Raw genomic sequence first — 21,950 nt, 5'->3', positions numbered from 1 at the left:
TCATGCATTTATTCTCCAGGATTCTCCTTCTGACCTTAAGAAGGAAACCTCAACTCAGGTGCTTTCTCACATGTTAAGTGACACAGTCAAATAATAATATTCTGCACAGAGATAACAAATCCACTACAGAGAATTCCCACGTTACTCCATGAACCAGATATACACATAAAGGAATGAAAGGCAGATTCTAGTGCAATAGAGAGCAGCAAACTGCAAAGAAATTGAGTGCTGATAATCCATTCATAGCCCTTGGAAGATTGCAAAACAGAGATGCTCCTGTCTGGGAATTCTGAAGGATTTGATCAGCTGAAGTATCTCCATCGAGGCAATGTGGATCTGCCCCTCCTTCCCTTGACATCATCATCACCACAGGGAGTAGATCCACATTTGCATACTGATGTTAAATCTTTGCAGCTTGTGGAGCTTTACATAAAAGCTCTAAAACATGAATTCATGTCAATTGACAGGACGTACAGTTTAGAGGTGTCTTTTATTTTAGCAAAACATTTCACATTTCCTTTTACATTTCCTGCTCAGTTCTGTTTTAACGTCAGTTGATCAAGTGAAATCTTTGTTTGAATTAATAAGAACACTAAAAGGACCCTTTGTATTTTACCCAACAGGCCTCCTTCTGCAGAGAAAATTGGTATTCTCTTACCTGATACAAGAATCCTTATCCCAGTCATGAACATGAGCTCTGTCAGAACACTCTAAACCACAGCAGTCTGAAGGAATATTGTATGGGAACTGTTGAGTCATGGCCTGAACCACTGATTGAGCACCTGAGGCAAGGACTGAGTCAGTCCTGGGAGCACAGGTGAAGGCAATTCAGCTATGTGACCAGATGGGGTGGAGCCTGGCTGCACTTCTCTTAGACCTCATTTAAGGGCTGACTGCCACTGGGGAAGGATCTCTAGTTACAGAGATTGAGTTTTTCCCTATGAAATTGAGTTGTTTCCTGTAAGCCTAGATCCACAGAGATGGGTGAGCATCATTTTCCTGTCTGTCCCTTTTGCCTTTCCACTGCATTAATCTTTCCAACTATAACAGATATCAAATAAATAAAAACATGTTGGGAGAGGTTTCACTGTTAGCTACAAAGTGATATGTCTTATTTCTGGTCGTAGAGAGTTCCAGCAAGGCTACTAAAGCAAAGACATCTTTAAGGACCTTGCCTTGTGCTATTACAGAATTCATGCCTTCAGTAAAATTACTTCTGGATTACACCTGCATAAGTGATTGTGAAATCAAGAGTAGGATGTTTGAATCAATGCTTATTGGGAAATCTTTAAAGTGTAAATCACTTGCACCTGATTCTTTAGTAGTGACACGACATTCAAATTTCCTGCAATTAACTGCAAATGTTTGCACACAAAGCTGCCACCATAATGCAAGCCTTTATGAAATCATAACAGTATTTAGCCTTGAAGTATGCCACTTCTGAAAATGTGTATGTGCAATTATGAGGTGAACAAGCCAGCTTTCCTGGAATACCAGGTTTTATAACCACACTTTGTAATAGAATTTTTTACTCAGTTCAAGGGAAAAAGAAAAAGGTGAATCAACTGCAGTGAGGGCTGAGAGCAGGCTGCTCAGCTGATGCAAATCAAATTATAACTTCTGCATCTGCTGTGGAGATGAACTAATTTGTAACTGAGGTGTCCTTCTTTTTATTTATTTTTTTCCTCTCTTGTCCTGTAAATAGGCAGAAGTTTCTGCCCTTGTACCGTGCATACAAATTTCCTGAAGGTTCTGTGTTAAAAAGTATAAATGGATACCTTGCAGATAAGACTGAGATCTCCCAATCCTTTTTGCTTTACCTAATGTCCTTTTTCAGCTTGGATTGAAAGAGCACCGTGACCAAAGAGCTGAATAAATCTTGAGGGTGCCAGCTGGAGGAACTCAACAATCAGAAGTTAAAAATCACAAAATCAGTTGTAAAAAAAACAAACAAAAACAATGAGACTTCTGAATAAATGCTAGTCTCTTTTTATCTCCCTTCTTAACTGTGAGAATTAGAACATGGCTGAGTCAATCTTTCAAGCTTATTGCTATCACCTGAGAAGTTCAGAGCTTAATTTTTATCTTATTTTACTTTTAAGGAAGGTAGAGAAGCTGTCACGTAATGTCTCCAGTAGCTGTGGCTTGAAGAGCTTCCCTGCAGATTGCAAGTTTCCCGTTGAGCTCAGTGGTGATTTAAAGCTTAATTCATGGAGCTATCCAGCTCGTGGAAAATTATCATTAATTAATTAAGTAGTGAGCAGTGAGTTTCAAAGGTTTTATTACTATTAATTCAAACTGGAAATTAGAAATAAAAACAAAGGAGTGAAATAACTGAACATCCAGAAGAGATGTTTTCATTAATCCCTTCAGTTCAGTACCACAGAAGATTAATGAGTTCTGTTCAAGCTGAGATAGGCATCCCATACAAAACCTTCTAAAATGTATATTTCAGAGCTAGGCTGAGGAAAAATTGCTTATATAAAAGAAAATTATATATCTCAAAATAAATTTGAAAATGAGACCAAAAATGCTTCAAATTTGCAGTAGTTGTGTATATTTTCATATGCATATCCTGTGATTATCATTAATGACATAGAGATTCTTCTCATCATGATTCATCATCACTGTAGGTTCTGTATGTGTGGAGGAAAAACTGGAGAGCTTACCCAAAAATTCTCCCACAGCCTCCTCCTTTGCTCTGATTTCTTGACCTCTGACTGCTTTAGCATACTTTGTTTCCAAAGATGCCATTTATCTGCAGGTAAGATTTACCTAAGGATCTATTTCAAATACTAGAATTTGAAAGAGGCTGAAGTGAACTGAAATATGAGCACACAAATAGATTTCTTTCTTTCCCTCAGACACATCCAGAACAGCTCACTGTTTTCTCAAACTGTTGTCCTGTTGCCTGCAGTTCACTGGCTTTGTCAAACTGAGTATACAGCAGATCCCTTCCACAAAACCTACGTGTTCAAGATTCAAATACAATGCAATGAAAAACATCTGAGTGTTCATTCATGCTCAAGCTTTCAAACTTGGTGGTGTGAACTCAGTGCAGAAGGACAGTAACACTGGGACAGTCTCAGAGAAACACGTAGAAAACCATGAGTTCCGTAAGACGGCTTCCCTGTGCTTGATATCAGGGTAAGCTGAGGAGCCAGCTGTGAGACTTGAAATTCAGAACCCTTGGTTCTGTGGCATCCTATTAATTTCCAGTAGCATAATGGTCCCTTTCATCTTCATGGCTGTCCATGTTACTTGTAGAGCAGCCAGGAGAGATGTTTTCTTGTGACAGAGCCACTGTGTAAAAAGACAAATGGTTCCTAGGGGCTGTGGCAGCTCCCTTGGAAAAAGCTTGCCTTGCAATTTTACTTTCCACAATAAGCATGTCTCCAAGAAACAGAGGGCACGTAATGAGATTCACAAACTAGACAATAATTTAAATCTTAAACAGCTGAAACAGAGTGAGGACGAAACCTGGTCTGTTGAAACAGAATCAGCTGTTCACAGTAAGACTCTCCAAGTTACACTGCGTGACCTCAGGCAAAAAAACCACCTGAGAACTCATTGTACGACAGGAAGATGGTTTATTTAACACCAAGCAGCAAATCCCTTGGCATCAAATAATGCTGTCCTCATCTTCTTAGACAACACAGTTTTCCATAATGGACTCAAGTTACAAATAGATAAACATTTCACATTTCATTCTGCGCTCACATTTCTGCTCAGGCATCCTGCAATGTCCTATCTCAGCTCCTTTCTCACGATATTTCTCTTGCCCATGATGCCAGTGTGACCTCAGTGACTTGGCCATGCACACTTCTCACAACTGTCTCCTGTCCTGGTTCTCCCACCTCTGCATGCATGTCCTCCAAGCAGCAGCCATCTTCTTGGTTTAAACATGCCCCCTCAGTGATACCCTGGAAGATAGCCAGCATTCCTACAGGAGTTAGCAGGATTTTCCGAAGAAAGCAAAGTGATCATGAAGTCCTGCAGCTTGCATCCTTGTCATCCTTCATTTTTTTTTTTGTACTTTCTTCCATCTCCATATCTGGACTTTTAGTTCCAGCTCGCACTAATTCTATATGGAACCAACAGTAGCCTCTAATCTATGAAAATAAGAATAAATAATAAAATGAAACTCATAAGGCGGACTGCAGGTGAAAGGGAGAAAAGTGATTCCAGAATCATCATCATCTATAAGGCTTTTACTTTTCCCTTGAAAATATTTCATATCCATGAAAACCATTTAGCACATTAATCATAACATAGGCCTGACAAGGTCTGGCAGCTGCTGCTTTACTAGTTGAACAGATTAGATTATTTGAAACTCACTCACAAAAACCTAATTACTAAATATCCATGAATTTCATCAAAATGCAGGGCCCTCTCCCCATTCCCTAGCAAGGACTGAAAAGTAGAATTGGGACCCTGTGGTTTCAGACTCCCTTAGCAATGTAACTTGTGCTTCAGTGGATTCACTGACTCACTGTCAAGTATTACGAAAAACACATTAAAAAAAAATTTCAAATCAATTCCAAATCTAATACATCATATTCAGTTTTCCTTAGGGGTCACAGTACGTTTTCGTATGTATACTTGTTTAACTAGTTCACAAATGTATCAATTTGCCTTGAGAGTGGAGTGCAGTTTATTGAGGCTTTTCTCCATATAAATCCAGTGTTCCAGCCTGCAATAGTTTGTATTTAAATCAAACTTCCAGTACTGTATGTTTTTGGCAAGTAATCAGCAAGTCCCATACGGAAAATAAAGTTCAAATCACAGATCCCTTAAATGTTGAATGTCTCACAGGAACATGAAGTAGTCTTTATGCACAATGCTGTTTTCTAGCAACCTGGCACACTGCCCGAGGGTCTAGTTGACAGAAGCACACTGTCTAGGTCATTAACAAAGATGCTGAAGAACACCGGTCCCTAAAATGACCCCTGGGGGGATGCCCCTTATGACTGACCTCTGCCTGGGTGTAGATCACAACCCTATAGCAGTAACCATACAAACAATTCTTTATCCACTTAATAAGCCAGGCTTCATATCCAATTTAGAGATGAGGATGTGGTGTGGGACCACATCAAAGGCCTTGCACAAGTCCAGCTAGATGACAGCAGTTGCCTTCCCTTCATTCATCAGTGCTGTTGCTCCATTATGGAAGGCCACTGGATTCATCAGGCATGATCTGACCTTGGTGAAGCCGTGATGACTGTCTCAGATCACCTCTTCATCATGCATGTGCCTTAACATACCTTCTACACTCAAATATGGCAATTATGATCATACATCAAATAAAACTGACAAAAGAGTTGCAGTTAAGTGATTATGTGTAGTCACTATAATCTCCACTTGCCCTTGAATATGGGTTGTGAGTTTTTGCCACTGCAGTTCAGGCACCTGCTTGTAGAAAAGGTTACTGAATTGCTTGGCCCCTGTCCCAGAGAAGCAGTGTAGTCTCATGGGGTTGGAAGCCACGGGCACAACTTGAAGCCCATGCAGAATCACCAAAACCACCCTTTCCAAAGCCATCACTTAGCTTTCCTGCCCCTTGGTCCCTACCCAGACTATGATTGTTCCAGCCACAAATGAAACTATGAAGTACTTTCCATCACAGCACAAGACTTATGCTGGTTCACTGTGATGGCTACGTAATGCAAACAATTTCCTCTTCTCCAGCTCACTGACTCCCATTGCAAGCAGGGAGAAAGTGAGGCTGTCTAAATGTCAAAGTGAATTTACATGGCTGTAATATGTAGCTGAGAACCATGATGCCTCTCAGAGCTGTTTCTGTAATTAGCTGGTGAAGAGATCAGAAGAAATGACTTGAAAGAGAGCAGAGCAGTAAGGGCAGGTGAGGGAGTATGTCAGGGAAGGAGGGAAGGTGATGTGCAGGGAGAAATGCAAATAAGATTTTTTGGATGCCATGCTTCAGTTAGATGCTAAGTACACAACTGCAACTCATTGGGCATTTCATTAGGTAAGAAAATCCTACTTGACATTAAAGGAACCTCAGATTTAGGTATAATAGGACAAGTATATTTTCTCAAACAGCACATAAAAGGAGCTTGCACTGCACAGAGTATAGAACTGATTCACAGTTACCCAGCTTGTACTCATAGATGGCCACTTTCCAAAGTGGTAACAACTGTGGGGACTAATGCCAGCCTTGCACTTTGTGTAGTTATTTAAATCAGGCAACAAGCCACCAGCTCAGTGCAGCAGTACTCCTCTTATGCTTAGCTCTGATGCAACTCACAACATTCAGCACAAAATAACTCCAGGCTTCTTGACTATGGGCAGAAAAATTAAGTCATTCAACAAAGCCTAGCTATCGAAAATAGGAAATTGCTTGTGTTTCCTAGCTCCCTATTGCAAGGGTGATCTTCCTGTCATCTCTCAGGGGACACACAGCAGGTGCCCCCCCAGGGAGCAGCATGGTCTCCATGACCCATTCAGCTCTGGCTATGTCATGGTCCATTTGAAGGCCAATATTTTGGTGACACTGCAGGCATAACTAATTGTTCTTCAGAAAAGTAATTGCTGCCAGTGGTCTTCCAAATGCCAACGGGTGGAAACCTGCCCTTGCTCAAGTTGCTCTGGGGAAGTTCAGGTTGGATATTAGGAAAATCTTGTCTGAAAAAGTGATGAGGCAGTGGCACAGGCTGCCCAGGGAAGTGGCAGTCACTGTTCCTGGAGGTGTTCAAGAACAGTGTGGACGTGGCACTGAGGAAGATAGTTTAGTGGTATGGTAGTGATGCATCAACAGTTGGATGAGATGATCTTTTCCAACCTTACTGATCCTATGACGCTCTGCTGAAATCTGAAAAAAACTGTCCCTGGGTTCAGCAGATGGGACTGAGCTGCACAATCATGATCAAAACCATAACAGCAACAAACAGCCCTGGAAAGAAGGAGAAACAGGAAGCAATGCAGAGGAAGAAGGATTAGGTGTACCTACCAAGTCATCTCACCAGGAACATGACAGGTGAGAAGTGCCTCTCACTGAAAAGAAATACAAAATGTTCCCACCAAAGCCCAGCCCACATATAATGAAAGCACCTTGTGCTGACAGCAGCTGCTGCAGAGGGAAATGTCGATGAGACTATCACAGCCAGTGATTCCGCTTAGCTGATGGCAACCCTGACCTTTGCTGTGCCCAGAGGCAATTTGTTTTCCTGGCTGTTGGAAAGCTGGAATGTACCAAGAGACATTACAAAGCTGGTGCATGCCCTGACCCTGTCTCCTCATCATTTGCTATGCTACAGCTCTCTGCTGAATGCAGTGACTGCCAGCAGCTGTGGTACAGCCTCCTGCTGGCTCCATATGGTGGCTCACAATGTGATGTTTGTGGGGCTTCTTCTGCTGGATTGCCTCACTGCTGAGCAAGGAGCAGGGGGACTGCAAGTAGCAAGGTTCACAGATCTCCGCACTTGGATTACTGTTTAGCTGATGCAACTTTTCTTTAAACTCTGGGTACATCTGCAGTTACCAACAGCGAAACATCAGCTCTAAATGGCAGCTAGACAAATGTCTCCTCCTCTTGTTCACAGCAGGTTTGAAGCACTGCTCACTGCAGCCACCCAATACGGGCATTATATGGGTATAAGCCACTAGAAATATCCTGCGTACTAGAAAACATTTTCCTCTTTAGAGACATGATGAAAAGGTACCAAGGGAGAGGTCCCCATCGTCCCACACTGTTCACTCAGAGTACCATGGTGGGTATGACCACCCATCCATCACCTGGAAAGCTAGCCTTTCCAGAGGCACAAATAAGCAGCATTAGCTCTGACTTCAAGAGGGTACATCATTTATAGTAGCTTAGGAGCTGAACCTCTGTTTAGCTTCACCTTGTAAAATACAGATGTGAAACACAGAGCTGCTGATGTGGTGAGTCTGCCTGGGCAGGCAGCAGCACAAAGAGCCACTAACAGAACTGGAGAAACGTCTGGCTACATTTGCTTATCCTACAAGAAGTCTGAGTTCCACAAGCCTCTTTTAACAGTTGTTTTTTTTTTCCTGATAAGCTAGTTTTGTTGGTAGATATCGGACAGGCTACTCAACTGCTAGACATATGCTGATCAGACCTCCCATGCTAGGTGAGCTTTCATCCCATTTACGATGGGGAAATACACTTCTGCTGGAATTTACTTTCAGAGTTTTCGCTTATGGGAGCAGACCATGGGAGAATATGCCTGCCTGTGTGGGCTCTGCAGCAGTCATCTAGTGCCATGCTGAGCATATTTACCTGACATCCATTTGGTCTACTGCAGTGGCAGCACACAGCTGCATCCAGATGGAGCATGTTTTACAGATACTGCAGATGAATGCCTGGCAAGGGGCTGGAGTGTGCAGCAATCCTCTGGATCTATGGCAGGAAAGCTGCTTGGCTCCATCAGCTCTCTTTTCAAGGAGCTATATTAGAAGCCCCTTTTAGGTTTTGGTTCTGATTTCTCACTGTCTATAAATGACAGAGCTTTAATCATTACCATTCCTTACTGATCATGTGCCACTTTAGTCTGCCTAGCACTTTCACAGGTGCCCTAATTTCAAAGCCTGCACTCTGCACATGAACTCAATCAGCTGTAGAGTACTGCACAGACTGCAGCAAGCTCTGATTCTCTCCCTGTGGTCAGCTCCAGGGTGGGGGGTGTGAACAACAGCAGCATGCATGGTGACTGCAGAGTGCATTTCAGGGTTTTTTCCTTGCTACTTCTCTTGCTACTCTTTCCTAAGGGAACAAGCCTGTTCTCAGATCTCTCTGCTCCCCTCCCTGTTGCAGTGAGCTCTTTCCTGCTGAGCACATCCCCTCCTGTGTGGGACAAGAGAGCCCCTGAGATCCTCTCCATTGTGCTTCTCAGCCCTGCCATCACACTCCTGCATCCCTGCAGCAGCAAGGGATCAGCACCACCTCCTTCCCTGCAACTCTGTAAGAGTAAACTGCAATTCCTCTCCAGAGCTGAAGCCAGGAGCTGGGAGCTCACTGGGATGACAGTCTTTTCCCATTAAGCCATCTCTCTTGTGGCACAGTAGATCCAGATAAATCAAATGCTGTCTCTACTTGCAGAGGGCACTGGTGCATCTTTTATGGCTGCTATAAAAGCCAATTCTCTGCAGCCTTTTTCTGCTTAGGCATTGACTGGGGAAGAATGTGTTTGCTTTAAACAGGGATGCAGACAATAGGGATGCATCATTTTCCTATTTAAATTTTTTAAGAAAAAAAGTAGGATAGGGTTTTTTATTTCATGAGGGCTGACATACTTTCCTGGACCTCTGGCAAATGTAAAGTTTCAGTCAAGGCAAATCTTGGTGAAATGAGTAAGAAAACCAGGCTAAGAACCCTGCTGCCAATAGGAATCCCTGCAGAATCATGCAGAGCTCATGCACAGGAGCCCTCTGGGATGCAGGCATGGGAAAGGGGCTGCCCTCCAATTGCACCTATAGTTGTGCCTGTTGGAATGGGGATGGGGATAGGGAGCAATAGGTGAGGAAAGATTTATGAAGTGAAAAAGTAACTTTTGAAACATGATGCTCCACAACAGAACTCAAAGAGCTTTAGGGCTAACCTGGAACTACTGTTTGTACTGTCTGTACAACCAGCAAGCTTAAAATTCAAGCCTAGATAAGTGAATTCCTGCACTGTCCCAGTAAGACACGTTTGTTTTCTTTCCATTATAGCAACATCTTTGCATTCAAGGCCATCTAGTTACCAAACCCTGCCATAGCAATGCCTCCCTGTGCCACCCTTTCATAGGACCCCGATGGTCTCTCTGGGGACATGACTAAGATGAAGCACACCTTCCAATATCAAGGCAATAAATAATACCCAGTAGAAGGGGATCTGTATATTTCTGTGCAGAAATTGAGCCATTTAGCCATTTTTAGGAAAAGTTTCTTTTCAGAAAGAGCACTGATGTGTTGGAACAGGCTGCCTGGGGAGGTGATGAGGTTACCATCCCTGGAGGTGTTCAAGAACCGTGTGGAATGGCACTGAGAGACATGGTCAGTAGGCACGGTGGGGGTGGGCTGGTGGTTGGACCAGATGATCTTAGAAGTCTTTTCCAACCTCAATCATTCTGTGATTCTATGATCTGTACAGAAAGGCTGAGGCACTGCAGAGCAGAAAGGGCTTCTCCCAGAGTGAGCAAGGTAGGAGCACATGTCCTCAGACCCCAGAGAAGGAGGATGTGCAGTCTCAGACCCTCACCTAGCTACCTCACCGCAACAAAGTGCCTCAAACTCCCACCAAATCTCATGCAAGCCACAATATCATCTTGCTTTTCACGGTGGAGGGATACATACCAGCTAGAGGTCTCTTTAAGACAGAGAAATAAAACTAAATATCACCAAAAACAATAAAATAACGGCTTTCTTCAGCTCAGTTTGCTCTGTCCCAATTTCAGTGCAACCTACATGACAAGAAGAAAAACCTCCTGATCTGACAGCCTAAGGGCCAGCGCTTCCGCACAAGTACTTTATTCTTCCCTGGGAACAAGATTGTCATGCAATCACAACTGCCTCCTGGAAGCTCCCAGAGCTGCGAGGGCATAAGTATTCAGCAAATAAGCACACATCTATACATAACAAATCTGCATTTATTCAAGATGAAGCTGGGCTGCTGGCTATCCACATAATACAGCATTCATGCCTACGCAAACCACTGTCATATTGCTGGCACTTTTATGCAATCTCAGAGCTGTGTACAACTAAATCTGTATAAAATCAGATAATCCACTCTGAAGGAAAAGCATGGAAATTAATGCAGCTTGGTGGGGGAAGGTAAAAGAAAGCTTTAGAAAACATAAACATGAAATAAATGTAAGCATATTCAAATGACTGTTGTGTTCTTGTGGAACTGTAGCAGGAGAAAAAGGAAGAAGTAACATCCTTATTTGGTAACCTATTTGGTCTCCTAGCTCCTACTTTTCCTCTTGCTCAGTTGAATGCTGGCTGCATCATTTCCCATTAGATCTACACTTAATTGGGAGTTTTCTGTGTTCTAATTTCTTCGCTGTTTTGCCCAGTGTGCTCTTTTGGGACACCTCTGATGACTGCCAATAGCTGGCACCAAGCTAAGTAGCATGAAGGGCGAAAAGATAAAGGGTAAAAATTGAGTAACCCTTTCCCAGTTACTCTCTCCTCCCTCCAGCAACCTGATATTTAAATATTTTTCATGACACTCACGTTGAAAAACAGCCTAGGACAGAATTTCTTCGATAACTTTTTCTAACATTTGGTTGGTTTTGTGATGCTTAGGGGCAGCACAGCCAGAAAGCCACAGAGCCAGCACCACTACCTGGGATGTGATTTGCACGGGACACAGTGCACCTGCATCAGTCACTTTGGGGGTGAGCAAATACCTGGCAACCTCTAAATGAGGAGGAAAGTGGAATTCAGCTGGAGTACCCAGACCGCAGGTGCACTCAATTAATTTCATTAGACAAGAGATCTCCCCCAGGCTAAAAGGCTTCAAAGTAGCAGAGGAGATAAATTATCCTTCCAATTCAGACTCATGGCCAACCTTTGCTTGGGAGCCTGCTTGGATTATTATTAATTTTTTCCTGCTCGGTAACAGTGGAAGATGTCTGTAAATAGATTCACAAAGAGGGAACATTTCCAGAATATAAATTCCAAGCTTTCCCTTGATTGCTTTCAAACTTACTTCCTCCTGTAGCATCCTCAGTTCCCCTCTCCCCACCCAAGCACATGAGATTTTTCTTGATGTTTCTGAGGACTTGTTTAAAAAAGGCTGCCAGACATAATACTGCCTCATCATTTCCTCCACTAGATGGATTACTTTTTGGGGGTCAGAGTACAATGATTTTCCCTGACCTTACAAAGGACAGAGATAAATAGCCCTAAAGAGGAAAAGTTAGCATTCTGACATAAGGTGACATCAAACCACTTGGTAAACCACAAATTGATTTGAAGTTAGGGTGACAGCATAGATGTGGAATGACAGTCAATATCTGTTGGAAGACATTGTCCCATTTTTCAAGGCTCAGAAAAATCCACCTGAACTGATGCACAAGCTATTTCTAAACATATTACTTCTGCGGATGGACTAGGATTAAAACAGTGGGAAGGAAAAAATGAAAGACAGAGATATTTTTCAGAAGCTTCATAAACTTCTTCCCCTGTATTTCATTTTGAGATGAGTCTTGTAGAAAAAAAAGAGAGTGAAATTGCCATCTTGCTCTGGCTCCTGGCATTCAGAGCAAAGGCCAAGCCAGGGCTGGGAGGGCTAACATTTCCCACCTGCTGCCTGCACTGCACTAGGCAGGAGGAGGCGGATCCAGGAAAGAGGATATACAAGAGTAAGCAAGGGCTGTTATGGCACCAGCAAGTGCTGGAGCCCTGGCAGCAGCTCTGGATGGTGACTATGTCTCACCACCCCTGTATCAGTAAAAGAGAGTGAAGCAGAGAGGGGTAAATCTAAATGAAATGGACTGTCCAGATGTCAGAGGAGGGAGAAGGGCATACACACATCTTTTGTCTGCCTCAACCAGTGTTTATAAACACCATCCAGGTATAAGACTCGGAGGCTTGCTGCCACCTTTCTTTTTGCCACAAGCGAGTAAGCCACAATAGCCATCCTGCCTTCTCCTCAGCACTGCTGACATCTCACCTGCTTGCCAGCAGTTGCCCCATTCCCACTGGGTTGCAGAGATCAACACAGCATCCTGGAGGGCAGCTGGCAATGGGAGGCTGTTGGTTATGTCATAGAGTCACAGAATGGCTTGGTTTGGAAGGGACCTTAAAGCCCACTTAGATCCAACCTCCTGTCATGGGCAGGGCTGCCCCATATCAGCTCAGGCTGCCCAGAGCCCCATCCAACCTGGCTTCAACAGCTCCAAGGATGGGGCATCTGCAGCTTCTCTGGCAGCTTGTGCCAATGCTTCACTGCCATACGAGTAAACAATTTTTTCCTAACATCTAACCTAAATTTCCCCTCTTTTAGTTAAAAGCCATTTCACCTTGCCCTATCACTATCAGACCATATTAAAAAAAAAAAAAAAAAAAAAAAGGCAGAATCAGTCTCCCTCCTTGTTTATAAGCTCCCTTCAAGTACTGGAAGGCCCTAATGAGGGCCCCATGAAGCCTTCTCTGCTCTAGCCTGAACAAGCCCATCTCCCTCAGCCGTTCTTCATAGGAGAGGTGTTCCAGCCCTCTGATCAATTTCATGGCACTCCTTTGGACCTGCAACAGTATCTCATCCGTCTTGTGCAGAGGTCCCCACCTTTCCTATGGGAACAAAGTGACAAAAAAAGCAAGTATTCTGGCTTGCAATCCCTCTCATCCCCTTTCCTCTTGAGGTTGCGTGAGTGTAAGTTCCACAGACACTGAAATGAAAGTTAATTTTGCACCAGGCACACACATATCATATCTACATCCTTTACAGTATTACAAAATCATAGAATGGATCATGTTGGAAGGAACCTTAAAGGTCATTAGTTCCAAAATCCTGCTGTGGGAAGGGTTGCTGCAGTATGATAGCACAGGAAAAACTGAATAATGGCGTTTATTTATTTTTAATCCTATGAGCTTGGCTGCTGCTGAGGTGGTGGGAAAACAAAGCAGTTCCACTACCCATAACTTGGCTGGCCCTGTACCACTGCTTTAGGCTTTGCCCTTGAGACCTACCACATAGATACATTCCAAAAACTGAATGGTTCAGATGAAGAACAGAGCATAAAGATGAGGAGAGAAGAGGAGAATAGCTGGAGAATGCTTGACCAGCAGGAAACAGTGGGAATCAGATTCCTGAACTGCAGGCAGACTGTGCAGCAGAGGATGCCACAGCACTGGGGATCAGCATCTTTCCCAGCAGCAATCTTTCCTTCACTTCTGCTCCCAGGGCTGGCAGAGCCAGGCACTGCACTGCCATCCTGGCATCCCTGCAGGAGGGAAGGAGACATGGCAGCAGCGGCTGCTGCATTCTGCCAAAAGATTTGTTGTCTCCAGCCCTGTCTCTCTAAGGCATCCGCACACAGCTGCACACATATGTATGCACACACGCGCACAAACAAGGACAAGCTGCCATACATTACTAGCACTATTAGTAATATGTAATGGAATTGTCAAAGCCACCCAATGCTGGCATAATAGGTAATTCTTCATCATTAACAGAAACTGCCAGCAGAACAGCTTCCAGCATCCAAATGTTTAATTTTCAGACTGAGAAAACACAAAGCTCTGCGGGAGCTCAGCAGGGAGGGGATCCCACGGCCAGCAGCTCTTGCAGACAAGGAAGTATCAGTGGTGGAGAAAATAGCAGGTTGGCATCACCCACATCAGAGCTGATCACCAGACCCTAAAAACAGACTATACTAACTGAGGAAAATGTTGTACCTACAATTAAAATGAGTAATTACGAAAAGTTTAATCACTTCATACATGTCTGTTAGCCCCAGTCAGGACAGTAACGTGCTGTGATTTAACCCAGTAGCAGCTGTGCACTCACTCATCCTCTTCCAAGTGGGATGGGGGGAGATAAATGTAAAAACCAGTAGAATTCAGGAGATAAAACAAAAAGCCATTTACTAAGACAGAAAAGGAAAAGAGAAATAATAGTAATGATAATATTATATAATGATATATATACATGTACCTATAATATATAACATTATATAATGATATTATATACACACACTCACATTTACAAAAAAGAAGTGATGCACAATGCAATTGCTCACTACTCACCAACTGATGCCCAGCAGCATCTGCCCCCCGGCCAACTCCTCACAGTGCTACAGTTTTTTGCATGATGCCGTATGGTATGGATCATCCCTTTGGCCATTTCAGGTCAGCTGTCCTGGTTCTGCTCCTCTCAGCTCCTTGGACCCCCACAACCCCCTCACTGACAGGACAATATGAGAAGCTGAAGAACTGATACTTGTCTTCATACAACACTAACTAAAGTTCAGCAGTAACTAAAACATCAGTGTGTTATCAGCACTGTTTTACCCCTAAAGCCAAAACATAGCATCATACCATACACTATGAAGGAAATCAACTCAGCCCCAGCTGAAAACAGGACAACACGGCAAATCTGGGACACCTACATTACTACCTTGGCTGCCTCAAGCTCACCACACATTTTCAGGCTGGAAAAGCAAGCAGGGGTACCCTATTCTCCATGTAGTTGGTGTTAATATTTCAACTGCAAATTGCTTATCTCACAGGCGATATCTCAGCCAATATGCTGGTGATCCAATCAGAATTCTCAGCAACAGAAAGCACAGGCTGATTCTGAGTTAAAAACAACCAAACCAATCAGATCCACCAAACAGAAAACACAGATGTCTGGACCCAAATTATGCCTGTGCTGGAACAGGTCCAGAGAAGCCATGGATGCCCCATTCCTGGATGTGTTCAAGGCCAGGCTGAATGGGGCTTTGACTACCTGATATAGTGGGTATGGATGTCTGTTTCTTCTTTGCTTAGTTCCTCCCTTCCACTCCCAGATTAAAAGAACTTCTCATAGTCATACAAGCAGGGATAAAATTGATCTGAGAATGAAAAAGGCAAACATGTTTACTTGGCTTTCTGAAATGCAGCTGATGGCATCACAGTACCTGCAAGATGAGTTCTCAGAACCTCTGGAACAGCTGGGAAGAGAAGGCAAAGAAAAAGCAGAGGAGTAAGCTGTACTTAGTAGGGGGAAGTCACTAAATTATAGAGCTAGCTAAATACTTTCTATCAAAGCAATTTTACAGAAAAATAGATATTTGTCCAGAGAAATGTCATTTTCTTTAAGTTTCAGGGGAGCTATTTTAAACAAAAAGTGGACAATTTCCAGATGAGAAGAAGGAAAAATAAATTAAAAAAAAAAAGACAAAATGGTAGTTTTGTAAACCAAAGCATTTTCAGTTTATTGGAAAACAATAAATTTCATGGCAGACAGTAAAATGTTGGCTTTTTTTAAAAAATTGTGTGAAGAACTGTGGACAGTTTTGACTCATTTTTTGCCCTTTATCTATCCATAGGACAGGGTTCTGCTCCTGGGCCCACTCAAGTGGTTGCAGACAGGCTACAACGATTGGATAAGCAACAAAAGCACATTCCACAGCTTCATCTTCCCACTTCTGGGTGGTTTGTGGTCTATAAGTGCCCATGGAGTATGAGCAATAGGAAGAACAGGAGCTCCTAGTAGGGAGTGACTACACACATCACTGATGATAGGGTACAGCAGGGATGTTGGGATAAGAAGGTATAAACTGGCCAGAAAAACCATGGCAGGGTGAAAACAGACAGAGGAGCAAATATAACCTGATTTGGAAGGGCCAAAAAATAAAAAATAAATTTAAAAATTAAAAAAAAAAAAAAATTAAAAATAAAAGCTAATCAATGAGTTTCTTCAAAACGAAGGCTTGATTGCAGCAGCCACTGGTTAAAAATCCCAGCTGGAAAGTCATTTGGGTGCAAACGGTTCAAACTCTGGAATCCTCTTTGGAAAAGAGGCTGAATTAGCAGAAACTCAAAGGAAATGCAGGATCTCTCTCTCAGGCTCAACATACTCAGCAACATGGCAGATGAGGCCTCTTGAGAAGCGAATTTCAGCAAAAAGGGAGAAAATTGGAGTTACTGAGAAGGACCATGTTAAAGCACAATGGCAACCTGTCCTATTATGCTAGAAAGATAGGAAGCCGAATAAGAGACCATTATAGTTGCATCTCTTTAGGGAAAATCAAACAGAATTTACAGCAAAAGCTAAAAGTAGACCACATAGATAAAGACCAACATAAAAGAATAATAGAGGCATAAAAATCAGAAAAGCTAAAGCAAGGAATTAATTAAAATTAGTAAAGAACACAAGGCCATAAGAAAAAGCGCTAGGATATCAGTAGAAGCAGAAAAAGAGAACATATAGTCTATTATTTAATGAGAAAAGAAAGAGGAAACGATGGCTGATCTAGAGAAGAATAAAGTAGCCTCATCCATCTCTGCTTCAGGCTTCATAACATACTTCAAAAATTAATTTTAACAAGGGGACAGAAATGCAAGCCAGAGAACGGAAAGAACAAAATGCTGAGATAAATGAGATACAGCCAAATTATCAGTGTCTTCTGAAATCCACCCTCAGGCACTGAAGGTACCAGCTGTAGAAATCTCTGTACTGTTCAGAAATTATCCCTGAAATTCATGGTATGGGAGTGATCCCAGAAGATTCGAGAAGGGCAAGTATGATATCTTCATTTAAAATATGGCAAAGGAAAAGCATGGAAAAATTTACACTGTTTAGTCTTCCTGGAAAAAAAAAAACAAAAAACCAAAAAACAAGAACAGACTATTACATGATCAATATATAAAAACACAAAAGACAACAAATGGATAAAAAAACTCAGCATAATGAAATCATCAAGAAAAATATCATTTCAGTTATTCATTTCAACAAAATGAACACTGACTCAGTTGTTCATTTCTGAGCAAATTAATTTTCCTCTTTGACAAGGTAACAAGCTTTGTGGGTCAAATAGAAGTGGCTGAAATATATATCCTAACACAGCTTTCAATATTGTCCCACAAAGCCACAAGGAAATTTAGACAGTACAGCCTAACTTAGGAGTACTTCAGCTTTTTGGGTCCTTGAACATAACTAGCCATAAATTTCCTTGGAAACACTCTTTGGCTTTCCCAATAAACTTTTAATGGGAAGGAAGAGCACTTCCTTCGATCAAGTGCAGATCATGTACCATGACTTCACAGTTCATCAGCAATTTTGAGATCGTGATGTGGAAGTCACCGGCCTACACTGTCTGTGAGTGCAACTGGGTCAGGGGAGAAGTACAGAAAAGAAATAGACAAAGTATTACTGATAAATTATTGGTATGGGATTTATTGTCAATCCCACACAAACTGCCCTGATTCTGGCTCTGTTCCAGTTTTTCACAGTAACTTGAACAACTGAAATCTGCAGAATCACTCCAAAAGAGGAGGATATTTGTAGAACAGAACCCAAACTCAAAATTGTCTCAATTAATTGGAGAGATGGTATGAAATCAACAAGCCATAATTCAAGAAACCCTTGAACAAAATATTAAACTAAGAAAGAAGAAAGCAGAGGCTAAGACATCAGACAGAGAATAACAGGTAAGGTGTGCATTTGAAGTTGCAGTGAAATGCAAATTCAAGATGCATAGAGTCTTGTTTTGGCAATCATTACTGAGTGTCATCTCAAAACCATGAGAAAATCTTTCTGTGCTACTCCACACCAGTGAGGCTGGGTTCAGACATGAAGATACAAGATGAAATTGTAGAAGACAGCAGCAGTAAAGACAAAGGCATGGCATCAAATGAGATGGTGAAGGACACAGCAATGTTTGGTCCAGGAAATAGGGAAGGAAACTTTCAAGAAAACTGTTATAAATAGATCGGTGTTCAGCTGATCTCCATGTCCAGTGAAGAATGTAGAGAACAAACAAACCAAACATTACATTTGCAGCTAAAATGACTGGATTTGGATTTGAAAGCTCAGAAATTCTTTAGTTCCCAGTCTGTTGCAAAGAGACCAATCATTGCCCCTCCCTTCCTTTATAGAATCATGGAATCACAAGGTTGGAAATGACCTGCAAGATCATCCACTCCAACCGTCCTCTCATCACCACTGCTACCACAAACTAAACTATATCTCGTAGCTCCTCATCCAAGCGCCAACACTGCCAGGGACAGCGACTTCACCACCTTCCTGGGCAGGCCATTCCAGTGCCTGACCACTCTCTGAGAGAAAAGGTTTTTCCTCACGTCCAACCTAAACCTCCTCTGGTACAACTTGTGACCATTTCCTTGGGTCCTGTTCGTTGCCTCGGAGAAGAGGCCAAACCCCTCTTCACCACAACCTCCCTTCAGGAAGTTGTAGAGTGCAATGAGGTCTCCCCTGAGCCTCCTCTTCTCTAGACTAAACAATCCCAGCTCCCTCAGCCGCTCCTCATAAGGTTTGTGCTTTGACATCTTCTCATTTGCAAAGCTTCAGGTTCTTGCTGCAGGGCCAGAGAGGTGTTTTGTGTCGTGCACCCTGCACCAATGGGAGGGAAGTTTGGGCAAAGAGAAAGTGGCCAGTATCTTCTATAACAAAAGACAAGCATGTCTTGGGGCCAGGGCCATTGGGCAGCCATAAGGCCACTGGCTGGTCATACCAAATGGATACTGTCTGAGTGGGACAAAGGAATACCCTGGTGTCATCACAAGAGCATGTCCTCTGGGTACAGCATCATCTGCAGATTTTCAAGCATTTCCTAACTCTCAGCATTAAAATAATGTCAACGTATGCAATCCAGTCAGTCAAACTTTTTTCCATTTTGGAATAACAACTCTAACAGAAAGTGTTTTTTTTTTCCTTTTCAGTGCTTGAAAATAAATTTAAAATCAGATATTCTTTCATCATTTCTGATCTAGACTTTAGTGGAAGATTGGATTCACTCCTCTTTTATTTTCCTTTTAATCTACTGAGTAGAGGGGGAAAAAAAATCAACAAAAAAAGCAGGATGATGGAAATGGAATGAGTTGGTGAAGAAAGAAAAATTAAAAAAAAAAAGTGGTATCAAAGATGGCAGTCAAGCAATAAAAATAAATTCAGAATAATGTTACTCACATTTCTTAATTAAGAAAAAAGAATCAGGAATAGTTCCTAGTATATTTTATGAAAGCCTAACTGGATATTTTTCACCATCTCTGTATGTGATAGCCCTTCATCAGCCTCAGGAACTGAAATTACTCAGCTCTGCCCCAAGCACAAGTAGTGCAAGTCTCACAGGTCCTCTCCTTTACATGATCCTCTCAGCTTCCTCCAAACACAAGCTGAGACTTCATCAGCAGCACCACAGTAGATATTTTTCGCTATCATTCTGTATCAGCTCAGTCAACACGTTAGTAACAATATAGTTCCTCATCACAGCTAATGCATCATCTTTGATCACTGTCCAAGTTTACATTTCTTGTGTCTTTTATTCACATATCACAACCTTCATTATTAAACACATTTCCAAACTTCCATCTCCCAAAGGGCAGAAACGGATTAATGAGGAAGTTGGAATTTAACAAGATTTGGCACTAAGCTTTGATTTATTGAATCAAAGGCCGGCGGGATGAAGCACAGATAAAGGAAAGGGCAGGAGAGGAGTAGTGCACAACAATAATTTGCGAAGACCTTAGGTGAAGCAAAACCTAGCTTGTTAATGACAAGCTGCTTCCTGCAATGCCTATGGTGAGGCAAAGCCTCCACATCTTCCAGGCACAGCTCACCTTCCACTCAGCCTTTTCCCTCCTCCCAGCAGTGATTTTCCCTTCTGCTAAACAAAGCAGCCTCACAGAAGGATATCACCAAGCAGCCCACAGGGAAGGAGCAACTCCAACATTCCCAGCAGTGAAATAAGGCTGCACAAGAGCAGCTCAAAAGGCAAGAGAGTGCATCCATTCTCCACCACTCTTCTAGAGCACTGGTGAGGTTATTACTGACAGTGACCACCTAAAGATGGTGCTCAAGACACAAGTCCTTCCCTTCAGAAGCTTGCCAGAATAGCAGTAAGGCTCTCTTAAAGCCCTCCTGCTCTTCTCCCAATACAGGTACTCCCTACATCCAGCTTTGCTGACTTCAGCCAGTCCTGCAGAGTAAGAAGGCCAAAACTGAGCGCCATCTGGAAATACTGCTGGCTCCAACTAAAGGAGTAACAAAACCCACTGCTCTCCCACAGGGGCAACCACCAGGAGTCCACCGCCAGGTGGTGGAGGGAGCCAGTGCTGGTGCTCTCTCTTGCACAGCTCTCAGCCAAATTAAAATAAACATGGCTCTGTCCTCAAGGGCTCTCTGTTAACTGCCACAGATAAATAAACGCTTTGCAAGACAGGCACAATTAACAATTTCCTGCCCAAGACACTGGAGGCACAGGCCACCAGCTTACACGGCTAAAGGAGACAGAAATAAATACATACTTATCAAAAGCTTTAAGGTTTTCTGTGGAAACTTACTATACGCAAAACATCAAGGATAGACTAAGCATGGGCAGAAACAGCATTCCCGCTGCTTTTGTTGTCCCTGTTTACTAGATAAACAAAGGACTCCTGTAGATAAACAAAAGATTGTGAACCTAACACTTCTCCTAGTGCCAAGTTTAGAGATAAACACACAGATGAAAAGAGTTTCTTCAAATAAGCTGGACTGTTTTGGCTCTTGGCACTAGAAATGACAGGGATTTGTGTCAGTGGGGCTCTGGAGTGCATTAATCCTTTATAAACATTTTTTAAATAATATATGTGCCCTGAAGGAACATGTGAAGACTGCCTTATTAAACTGAGGTCTAAATTTAAAGATATATTTGGGAAAAGGCATCATTTATTAAACTGTTGCCAATAGCCTCTCAGCCCCCACACAAGCCTCCACTTCTTGCCCAGTTGAATCCCTTGCCAGCCCCAGTCAAGCCTCTACTGCCATACTGGGAAGCTGTGGAGCCACGTGTCCCAGGGCACTGGGATGGTCTTGTCATGGTTGCAGCCAGGCCAGCTCAGTGTCCCAATCGTGAGGAATGCCTACTGAGCCTCACTGTCCACAGCTTTGGTGCAGAGCCCAGCAGCAAGGGAGATCAGCAAGCTGCAAAGTCCTTGCTTCTGTTGGCAGAAAGCCAATGCATAATGCAGTGTGTACTAAGACATCCCTGCAATGTTTGTCATGGCTTTGTATTCATCAGCTTTGGCTTCTGAACTTCCAAGCTAGCAAACTGTTCAGCACCTGGGCACTTGCCATGCTCAAAACAAAGTTCACAGTGTTTTCTTTGTCTGCACTCCCTTCAGAAGGAGAAACACATACATTCAACCTGACTGTTCTGTAAGCAGACCCTACCACCCATCCCGAGCCCTGAACTTCACAGTGCAACAGTGAATGTCTTTACAGTTTGCCTTCCTGTATATGCCTCATCACTCATGAAGTCAGCAGGATGCATCGAGTC

Source organism: Meleagris gallopavo, chromosome 2 (genome assembly GCF_905368555.1).
Source record: "Meleagris gallopavo chromosome 2, MGAL_WU_HG_1.1, whole genome shotgun sequence".
Taxonomy (NCBI): Eukaryota; Metazoa; Chordata; class Aves; order Galliformes; family Phasianidae; genus Meleagris; species Meleagris gallopavo.
The sequence above is the reverse complement of the archived record's forward strand: the minus strand, read 5'-3'. Positions refer to the sequence as shown.